Source organism: Podarcis melisellensis (assembly GCF_964234715.1).
Source record: "Podarcis melisellensis genome assembly, chromosome: 4".
Classification (NCBI taxonomy): domain Eukaryota; kingdom Metazoa; phylum Chordata; class Lepidosauria; order Squamata; family Lacertidae; genus Podarcis; species Podarcis melisellensis.
In genome coordinates, this window is record NC_138531.1 from 82,158,143 (window position 1) to 82,168,889 (window position 10,747).

Below are 10,747 nucleotides of genomic sequence, written 5' to 3' on the forward strand. Positions count from 1 at the left end.
CGGTCTTTGTTTTTCCTGGAGGTACTCAAGGATACACAGTACTGGCACCATTTTTTCTAGAAGGAAAGCACTGACTGACACCCTCCTTTGGAAATTAAAACCATGTCCAGACTAGTGGTTGCTCTGCTCTCTATCAAGCCCTAATTGGAACACACAGGTTCTGGGCAGGGATATGTGTGTAAGAACATGATAATCTTTACATTAGCTCTTATTTCAGCCTAGGTAAGGCAATACATTTATTTGGACCAACAAAAATGTCTCAAATATTAAGCAAGCTTTTGAGTTGGAGTAGCTCAGTGACAGAGTGAGCGCTTCACATGGAAAAGGTTCCAGATTTAATCCCTGGCATCTGAGGTAGGCAGGCCTCATCTGCATTATACATTTAAAATTATATCACAAAACAGTGAATCCTGGGAGCTGTCATTAGTTAATGGTGGTGCTGAGAGCTGTTAGCAGAACCCTATTCTCTACACAAGGCTACAATTCCCAGAGTTCCCTGAGAAGAGAAATTGATGGTTAAACCACTATGGAAACTAGCTCTGAGAGGAAAAGAGGGTTTGATTGAAACTTCCTGTATATTTGCTTTGGCTCTGTATGTAGATCGACCTGCCGACCTGAGTGTGTCCTTTGTCTTTGTGGTTTTCTTGTGGACTTTGGGCATTTACAATAAAAAATCCTTGATACAAATTCAAATAAAGAGTTTCATTTAATCTGACGTAGATAAACATGTTGTGTTTATTTAGCCACATGTTAAGTTTGTTTGCACAAGGAAAGCCCATTCAGTAGCTAGCTTATATTTCTTATCAACTAGGTCTGGCATCATATACTCTAATATGTGCCCTGCCAGTTATAAACATTACAGGCTTCCCCTGCAAGAACCACACCTTCCTGCAATCTAGATATGGCCTCAGTTGGTTTGCCCACATCCAGTTAGCAGTGCCAAGACTACAGGACTGAGGTAAGGTAAAAATAAAACCCTTTACTTTGATACAACACCATTCAGTAGTCCCATTTACACATCAAACAGGAAAGGATCTTCCTCACATGATCCACCCATGAAGCAAGGTGAGGCAACGACCTCAGGCAGCAGGATCCACTGGGGCAGCAGATCTACATGCCAAACCTTATTCTCCCCTTATTCCCGATGTAGATCTCCCCGCATCCATTCTTCCCTGGCAGGGAGGGGAGCACCATTTTGGGGTCTGGCTTGGGTGCCAACATGGCTTGGACCAGCCCAAGAATAAGCATAAGGTGACCATATATTGCTTGGTTGGTTTTACTTACAGCATTTTTACCACACTTTTTACCCATGAAAGCTCTCGGGGCCGCTTACAAGGATCCATAGTTAATCTTGCTTCTGTTGTTGTTGGTTTTTTTTTTTTAGATTGCATAAGCTCCTTGGTGTAACCTGTTCTTTTAAAGGCATCATATACAGATGGCAGTATATAAGTAATGAAGTCCTAAACAGCCTGGGCCTAGAATGCCTTGAGGACCTGGCTGGCTCCTGAGGCTAACTATGGAGGCAGCACTCTCAGTTCAGTTATGTGGGGCTGGGCGTGCAAGCATGAAAGAGAAGGGGTGGGATCCACCCCCTTGAAAAAGGAACTAATTCTGTTCCAGTTCAATTCAGAATTCATTCATGGGGTCCATTCTGCTTATGCACCAATAAGTTTGGGAAATGACCATGGGTCTTTTCAGTGGCATGCTGTGGCTTTGGAATGACTGTCCAACTAGTGGATGGTGGACCATTAGGACGAATGAGGCCAAAGTCAATCTGCCCTCAGCCAGCCCTCACCTGCCTGCCTTATTCCTTGCATCCAGTCTAGGAGGTGATACTGGCTGCCAGTTTTCTCCTCCTTGCTTTCAGTATTGCCCTTGTACTTCCAGGAAGGTTAGGGGCAAAACTAGAATAATTTGGCTCTAATTGTCATTGTCTCTGGCTTCAGTTACACTTGGGCTCCCGGCTTTTCTTGTATTTCATTATTGAGCTTGTGCTCTTTGTTGTGTATGTGGCTCTGGGTGCAACTGCAGAAGAGGAGAATATAAATAAAATGTGAGGAATGGCTTTTATGACACTTGTGGGACATTCCGATACCATGCCAAATAATGGTTTGTGTGAAACAACCATTAAATTCTTCTGCGGCAGTGGCATGGAAATGAACAAAAGCTGAGCGTTTTGTTTGGAGGAAAAAAATCAGCCAAACAAGACAGAAAGGCAGCAGGTTGGAATTTCCTTTCAAGTCTCCAGACCTCACCCTTGCCAACATTGGCATACGTGACTATCAATGCTGCTCCAAGCATTAACATGGCTTTTGCTGAAGGATTTACGGCAGGTATTTTCACACACCCAGTTGCAACATGGGTCAGATAAGCCTGAACCATGCCTGGGAACAGATTGCGAGTCTCAGCAAGCTAAGGACCTGAGTTGGTTGAAGCATCAGGGGCAGATATTTAAAGCAGCACCTTTTGCAAGCCAAACACTTGGGGCCAGGATATATAAGGAACTGGACTGCCTCACCTGTGTCCCTGCCCTGCCCAGTACAGAAACAGTGTTTAGGTGTTGCTTCAGCTTCAGCTTTTTCGAATCAGTCACCAGTCAAAATTAAACAGGCACCTCATATAATGATATTGAGATGCCTGCTGAAGATTTTTGTTTGTTTAAGAGGGCTCTCTAGAGGTGTGGTCCAGTCACTTATGGAACAATTATATTTCAGATGAAATTGCTTTAATGTTTTAATAATTAAACAACAACAACAACATCTGGAACTGGGTAAGCAGCCCTGTTGGGGCAACAATTGTTACAGAGAATGAAAAACAAGAGGTACGATATGGTCTGTGACCCTGGTTTGTGGGCAAATAATAGTTTCCAGGGTTCAGACAAAATTGCAAACTGTGGTTTGCAGCAAATATAGACAGGATGTTCTTTGCACATAAGGGGGAGAGGGCAGATAGGAGGAAGCACAAAGCCCAAGGCTTGCCCTTGCTCATTATCTAAACCATTTCCACACTCTCATAATACTAGAAGCCAGGGTCATCCAGTGAAGTTGAATGGTGAAAAAAACAGGGCACACAAAAGGAAGTACATAATGTAATTCATGGAACATGTTGCATCGAACAAGTTGTGATCATCACTAGCCTTGACCGCTTTAAAAGGGAATTATACATACTAAAGGGAGGATAAGACCTTGGGTCCCTATAATGTAGTTGGACTACAATTCCCATCATCTCCAGCCAGCTTCGACAGCGGTCAGAGTTGATGGGTTTTGAAGTCCAGCAACATCCAGGGACCAAAGCTTGAAGGATACTGGTATAGATCAAGAGTTCCCAAACTGTGGTCTGCAGATCACCAGTGGTCCACAAGCTTAATTCAGGTGACTGATAGCTGACTCAGCATGCTCCAAAATACTTTTCTGTCTGACCCCTGGGCAAAACTGCTTTGAGGAGCTTTGTTCTCCACCCCCCCCTCCCCACCAATCAAGAGGTTATATGAATTGTATGAAATAAATAAATGCTAACACCTTCTGCCAAATGTGCATTTAGACCCATCCTCAACAGGGTGACATTATTTTGGTAGGGCTCTTGAAGTAGCCACGATACATTTTTTTAATCATTGTTTGTGTTGTGAAGCAAATCCATAAAACAGAACTTAATTATGGAATTAAAAGCTAACATCAGCTCTGCAGACAAATTCTCAGATGGCCAATGGAAGGCTTAGTTGCATTTAAAGGTGAAACATTGATTTAGAGGGTGCTTAAAACTTTTTTAAAACCCACCTGTTTCTAACCAATATTAATTGGTTTCCAACCAAGTTTCTAATTATGCAGTAGATAACAGGAACAGAGCTGAGAAGCTATATTTAACAGGCTTATTGGCTTGTAATTTTTTTGGATTTCTTTTTTTTAAAAAAAAACCACACTACACAACCTGCCTAGGGTTAAAATAGCTGTCAAATTAAAATGGGTAAATAATCTAGCAAGGATGGGGGAAGCATCATTTAGGAATGGTTATAAATAACTCAGGAATAGCATATCATTACTTTACACTTTCAGCAAGTATGGTGTTTTGAATGTTTATCAAATATATGTGTAACCAGCAAAAAGAGGCTTTACAGCAGAGTGCCCAGTTTTAGTGCACACTTCCCCTGTTCAGGGCTCCAGCCAGCCATGCCTTTTTTCAAGATACTCTATTCCATTACTGTTCCATTACTATTCTTAATTGTGTAATTGTTTCTATTGATAATTGTTATATCCAATATATGTTTATCCACTTCTTCCTCTGGCTCTGAGGATCTCAGAGTGCCAATATATTCTTACTCCATAGCATATTTGGGGGGCGGGCAGTTGCTACAGGAGCTCAGACACTCTTTTCATCACTGGACTTGTCTTTTATCCTACTTTTCCTATAGTCTACCAATGTCCTGTTATAAGCTTGCCACTGGGACCTTTTTGTCCCAGCCTCTGACTCTAGTATCTCTGTTCCTCATTTCCTTATTATTCGCTCTGTGAATTTCCCCCTTTCTCTTCTCGCCTTTATTTCGATGCTGCTTTAGAGGGCTCTGCCCTTTTATCTCTGTTCCTCTAAATTGCTCCCTCTGCACACAGGGTGGAATGGGTCCTGACAATACTTCTGCTTCTCTCCAGCCTCCTGATGTTCCCAGTTTTGTTAAGTTGTGGGTGAGCATATCAGACAACTGATTCTTCAGACAGTCCTTGTTTATTCACAGGCCAGAACAAAACTGAACTGAAGGGCTCAGCCAACCTGCTTATATAGAGCTCAGCTACAAGCAACAGTAACAACTTTCTGTAACTATCCAATCACTGAACGTCACTTTCAATCCCTTATTTGCAAATGTGGACCTGAGTGAAAACTATCTACAGTATCCCCCTGCTGGCCTAGGGTGAGAACTGCAGTACATAATAAGTTTCCCTCCTACCTCCCCCCCAATTCCTTATCAAACCCACGCCTCCCTCTAACCATTTGTTGTATCTGCATGCTGAGAAAAGGGGCCTACCTCTAGCCTGATTTATTGCTGGTAAGGCCTCCTGCAGACTTGCACAGACAGAACAGCATCACAGCTACCACCTCACACTGATGTTTCTGATGTGAGATTGCTTCAAAGAATTTTATGGGAAGTGACTCATAAATGCAAATAAATAATGCCCGATCCTTATCGGGAAGAATCTTCCTTCCTTCTCACCCCCAAGTTTTTTTCTGAAAACCTTGGGATTCTCTCAAATCTGTTGATATCTTCCTCTTTTGATGGGTGGTACTGGTTTGGCTATGTAAGTATTGGCATTTGGCGAATGAGTTTATAAGTACATATGACACAGAATATAGTTTTGTACACAACTTTCCCTTCCTTTTATCTGAGTTATAACAGATCTTCAGATGGCTCTAGTTCAAAGCTCTGTTAAACTGCCTTGGTAGTTCCATATGAATCTTAAGTACAGAGATGGGGTGAGTCATATTTCCAAGGTCTTCAAGACAGATTCTCCAGCTAGCTCTGCAACATAAGACAGAATGGGCTTTAAAACTTGGGCTCCTGCCCGGCATAGCATAGCTTTCCTAGGCAACAAAGCCAAAGGCCCAAAGACCTTGGGTCGAACAACTTATTTCCGTGTCTTCTCATTGGCCTGAACAGGATTGCTCCTATGTAAGCCAAAATGTTTTGTTCTCAGGATTTCTGACTTGAGTCTAGGAATGTTCTCACACTGGGGCATGTAGGCAGTATAGTCTGTGTACACACCATATATTTAAAACACATTCTCACCCTTTGAGAAAAGAATCCCAAGAACTGTAGTTTGTTAAGGGTGATGGGAATTGTAGCTCTTGTGAGGGGTAAACTGCAGTTCCCAGGAGCATAAACGCTTAAAAATGCTATGTCAGTGTGCTTCAAAATACCCTTTATTTCAGATTTATTATTATCAAAAGTGTTCAGATCCACAGTTTGAGAAAGTAGACTGCAGAGAACAAAGTTTATCTGTGCCTTGTTAGAACAGATTCTATGGCATTGTCTTCCCCTACCCTTTTTTAAAATGTACCTTTTCAGCACTGAGCATCAAAACCTGTAGTACATAGTCAAAGGCAGTTCACAAAGAGAATAATATGACATGCCCACAGCAAGCAGCTACGTTTGTGTCATTAACTTTCTTACCTGGCACGATTCCAGAACATTTATTGACTCTAGATCGTTTTATTATGTTTATTATGTTTCACAGCCTTGTGAAAGGGAAGGAGGGGGGAATTCAAGGCAGATAAAGCAACTCATTCTTTATTTACATTATCTACTTTTAACACAACTCTAAACATGTTTTATTGACTCAGGAGATTAGATCAGCCTGAGATTGCAAACATTAAAAAAAGGCAGCCCAGTCTAAAACAGTATTAAAAATGATTGACAGTGTTTGGTATCTTCTGCTGCTTCTTAAAACCAGTCGAAAAATGCTGACCTATTACAAACAGAAGGCTTACTTTCCATTCACATTAAAATTTCAGATCAAAGGAAGGCTTTTAAAAGTCATACCTGCATTTCAAACTTGGAATTTATTTTATTTTTGGACTTGGTCCAGAACTGTTGCTTCTAAACATTTAAATGAAAAGTCAAATGTCTACTAATGAGGAAGCTACTTGATACGTGGAAATATGGGAGTATTTTAATACTCCAGTGCCTTTCTAACAGTATAATTCTGATCCAATTATGTGTGCATGGAGTCTTTATTAAAAGAGCATAATAAATCCTAAGTATTTGGTTCAGTAGAGATAAGGTGAATTCTGCTCCCTTCTTTTAGCTGCTGATGGGTGGATTAACCTTTCTGAAAGGGCTCTGCAATACATAACCCTGCCTGGTTGATCAGAGAGATATGTGCGTACAGGACCCATTTCTGCATGTAGTTCCCAGCTGGATTGTATGTGTTTTAAGGTACATTTGTAAGTAATTCACATACCATGACTTTTCGACCAGGCTTGCATATCAAGTCGCTACAGTTCCGAGTGTGATTTAACAACCCATCTCTTTTTCCAGTGGACTCTGGGAATTGTAGCCCTGTGTGGGGAAGGTAGTCTCCTAAGAACTCCCAGCACCTTTAACAAACTGCAGTCCCCAGAATTATTTGGCATAAGCCATAAGCGTTTAAAGGGGTATCATAGTGTTTAAAATGTATGGTGTGAGGGGGTTGAGTTCCCAGAAGGATCATTCCTGTACTTGCTGCATTTACAGCCCAGTTAATTTGGTTTTGGAACTTGCACCACCCCCAGGAAAAAGCCTATCTAATAATATCCAACAATTTAAATATTAAATATTAATCTATACAAAGCCATGCAACCTCCAAGTTAGATTTGGTAAGTGGTTTCCTGCGTTGTCCTTGCTATTGCAGTCTTGCTTCAGTGACCCTACCTCCCTGTCCATATATCCACATTCTTCACCCCAACTTTTCATTTTCTGCATAAGGTAACACTGTAGGTGATTTGTGAATTGTGCCAATTAGGGTTGGACGGATGTCTCCAGTTTGATTTCCTTGTTTTTCCGATCTCTTATTCTCCACATTTCTGCATCAGTTTATTTATTTTGAAAAGGTCCTCTCAATTTCATGAATAAGGAAGCCCTAAATATATGGTTTAAAGTCCTTTACCACGGGAGTTTAGTTCCCTTTTATTAGAGAAATGAAAAAGACTCATTAAAATGTCTAATATATACTTGCTCTCTCCACCCCTTTTCAGCATGCAAGCATCTTCATAGCCACATATCTGTCAGTGATTTGCCCTGACTAATTTTAAATGACTTTAATTATGGAGACTGTGCAATTTCCCTAGGGACATTATTTCCATAACCGTATGCTTCCTCACAATTAGATTTTATCCCCCCTGCCCCAATCACAGATCTTTTTCTTCTTGCTGCTTCTTTTAATTGGAAATTCTTCTCTGTTCTTCCCTCAGCCTTTAGAAGACTGCCAGGGGCAAGTTATATTAATAGCTCCTGCGTGTTTCAGAATGGGTAACTCAATTGGCTCACTCCTCCCTTCGTACTGAACTGTCTCTCTCCTGCTTGACTGTGACTTGAACTGTACTTTCATCCCAAACCAAAAGAAAACAAAAGGAAAAACTTGGCTTCCCCCTGTAGTACACTGCATCTGTGTGGTTGCTACCCCTGGGAAGAAAAAAAACAATACACAAAGGACAACATTCAACACTGGTTGTGTACAGAGTTTTAATTTTTCTGGTTCACGGGAAGTTTAGGTGACAGGGGAAATGAAGGGTGAAGCCTCCAACAACTCTTGTTTTATCTCTGTCCTGAGCAACAAGGAAAGGAGGGGAGTAAGAAAATTTCAGTAGCTATGTTGCATGGCCTGTACAGCATGCCTAGCCGTACCGCAATAAGTGGTGGCTACAAACACTATCTTCAGTTCTTGCACTCACACGGGGGTTGTACTACATGAGCTTTAAAGTTTCTATTAAATCTACAATTTATTTTGATTATTATGTATTGGATTTCTTACCATATATCCCATTTCTTCACCCTAATGTCCCAGGCCAGGTTACAACAAGCTTGTTCCCTCTTCCATGTGACAAGCCTTGAGATATTCATATCATATCTCCTCTCAGTCTCCACTTTTCCAAGCCAAACATATCCAGCTCCTTCAACTGTTCCTCATAAGGCTTGGTTTCCAGACCCTTGATCACCTTGGTTGCCCTCCTCTGCACACATTCCAGTTTGTCAACATCCTTCTTAAACTGTGGCGCCCAGAATTGGACACAGTATTCCAGGTGTGATCTGACCAAGACAAAATAAAGCAGGACTATTGTTTCCTTGAACTGAACACTATACTTCTGTTGATGTAGCCTAGAAAAACATTAGCTTTTTTTTTTTTTGCTGCTGCATCACTGTTGACTCATGTTAAGCTTGGGGTCCATCAAGATCCCTAGATCTTTTTTACATGTACTGCTAATAATCCAGGTGTCCCCCATCTTATATTTGTGCATCTGGTTCTTCCTGCCTAAGTGCAGAACCTTACATTTGTCCCTATTGAAGCACTTTCAATTATAAAAATGCTGTTCTGGCTGTTTATGTGCCAATGTTGGCACTTTCCTTAATGTGTCTGGGCTAATAGCTTTTTTCTGATCCAGTTCTGTTAGCTCCACATGTTAAAGCTCTGCTAGTCAACACAATCCCATACTTTCAATCCTTTGTTATTGTATGTAGAGCTGTATTTATTAGTGGCTTTACCTAAGATAACCTTGCCTTGTAGAGAGTGATTGTTTTGATAATGGTTACTTGCCAGTGTTTCACCTGAATTGCTAGGACAAAATTATGTGCATCTAGCAGGTTTTTTCCTGACAGTTGGGGATCAAATGATTTGTAAACCAAACAAATATTTACATACTTGGGCATCTTTAATCACACAGCTGTAAGACTGCTCACAAAGGCAGTAACGTTCATCATGTGGAAATGGCTACAGGATTTCTACCCTTCTGTTTTTGTGTATAAAATTAAAAGGCCCCTTTCTACAGCATATTTGTGGTAACATACAAATAAACATACTTAACAGGAATAGAAATAATAAAACAACTAAGATGACAATAAAAAATGGGGAAAATCCATTGTGTCCAATGGACAGCAGAGTTCAGACATGATTAACCCATGGTAACCCATGATTAACCAGGTAACCATGATTAATCAAAAACAAATGAAATTTGTGTGCAAAGGAATGCTGGGAACTGTAGTTATGGAGCATGGGAATTGTTGCCTTGCGAGGAAGCTACACCCCCCATAATTTTTTGATGGAAAGTAATGGGCTTTCAAACCATGTCAGATGTGCTTTAAATATTTCTTATTAAGATTTGACGGTGCTACACTCCTAGAAGGAAAGGGGTATGTGTGTGTCCACAGAGGGACGCGGGTGATGCTGTGGGTTAAACCACAGAGCCTAGGGCTTGCTGATCAGAAGGTCGGCAGTTCGAATCCTCGCAACGGGGTGAGCTCCTGTTGTTCAGTCCTTGCTCCTGCCAACCTAGCAGTTCAAAAGCACGTCAAAGTGCAAGTAGATAAATAGGTACCGCTCCAGCAAGAAGGTAAACGGTGTTTCCATGCGCTGCTCTGGTTTGCCAGAAGCGGCTTAGTCATGCTGCCCACATGACCCGGAAGCTGTACTCTGGCTCCCTCGGCCAATAAAGCGAGATGAGCGCCGCAACCCCAGAGTCTGCCACAACTGGACCTAATGGTCAGGTGTCCCTTTACTTTTATGCGTGTGACCCTTAACGAAACATACAAACTTTGTTTCTTGACTCTCCACAAAGTTAGCCAAATCTTAGCACCCTGTGGCTTCCTGGACCAGCAGGTTAAGGAAGGCCAGGCCCCCCTCCTCGGCTCCAGCAATTCAAGCACCGAGTTCTTCCCAACTAGGGCTCCAACTTATCCACAGGGTTACTTGGAAGCAATTCCCATTTAACCATGTGGGACTTAGCTCCTGAGTAAACATGCACAGGATCCTGGATGCATTGGTGTATAGGTGGCTGCAGCCTTACAAAGCTGGACCCAAGACCCGCTTCCACGTGACTCTGAGCAACGGTCCTTCTCGCGCGCCGACCTTTACCGCCAGCCGTTACTCACACCATCCCTCCCCCCGTCGCGCGCGCGCCTCCTCTTCTCCCAAATTCAGCTCAGGGAAGACCAGCGGCTTCACCCTCGCGGAAGGCGCATGCTCCCCCGCCTCCGTCCGCGCATGCCCGGTAGGGAAGCGGAGGCGCCAAGAAC

At 42.2% G+C, this 10,747-nt stretch overlaps 1 long non-coding RNA gene across 1 annotated transcript; it reads left to right on the forward strand.

The window, feature by feature from the left end:
• Positions 1–2,749: 2,749 nt before the first annotated feature.
• LOC309368061 lies at positions 2,750–6,938 on the forward strand. Its single transcript, XR_014167521.1, has 3 exons — positions 2,750–2,770; positions 4,724–5,032; positions 5,068–6,938. It is a non-coding gene; the product is annotated as an uncharacterized lncRNA (long non-coding RNA).
• Positions 6,939–10,747: the final 3,809 nt, after the last annotated feature.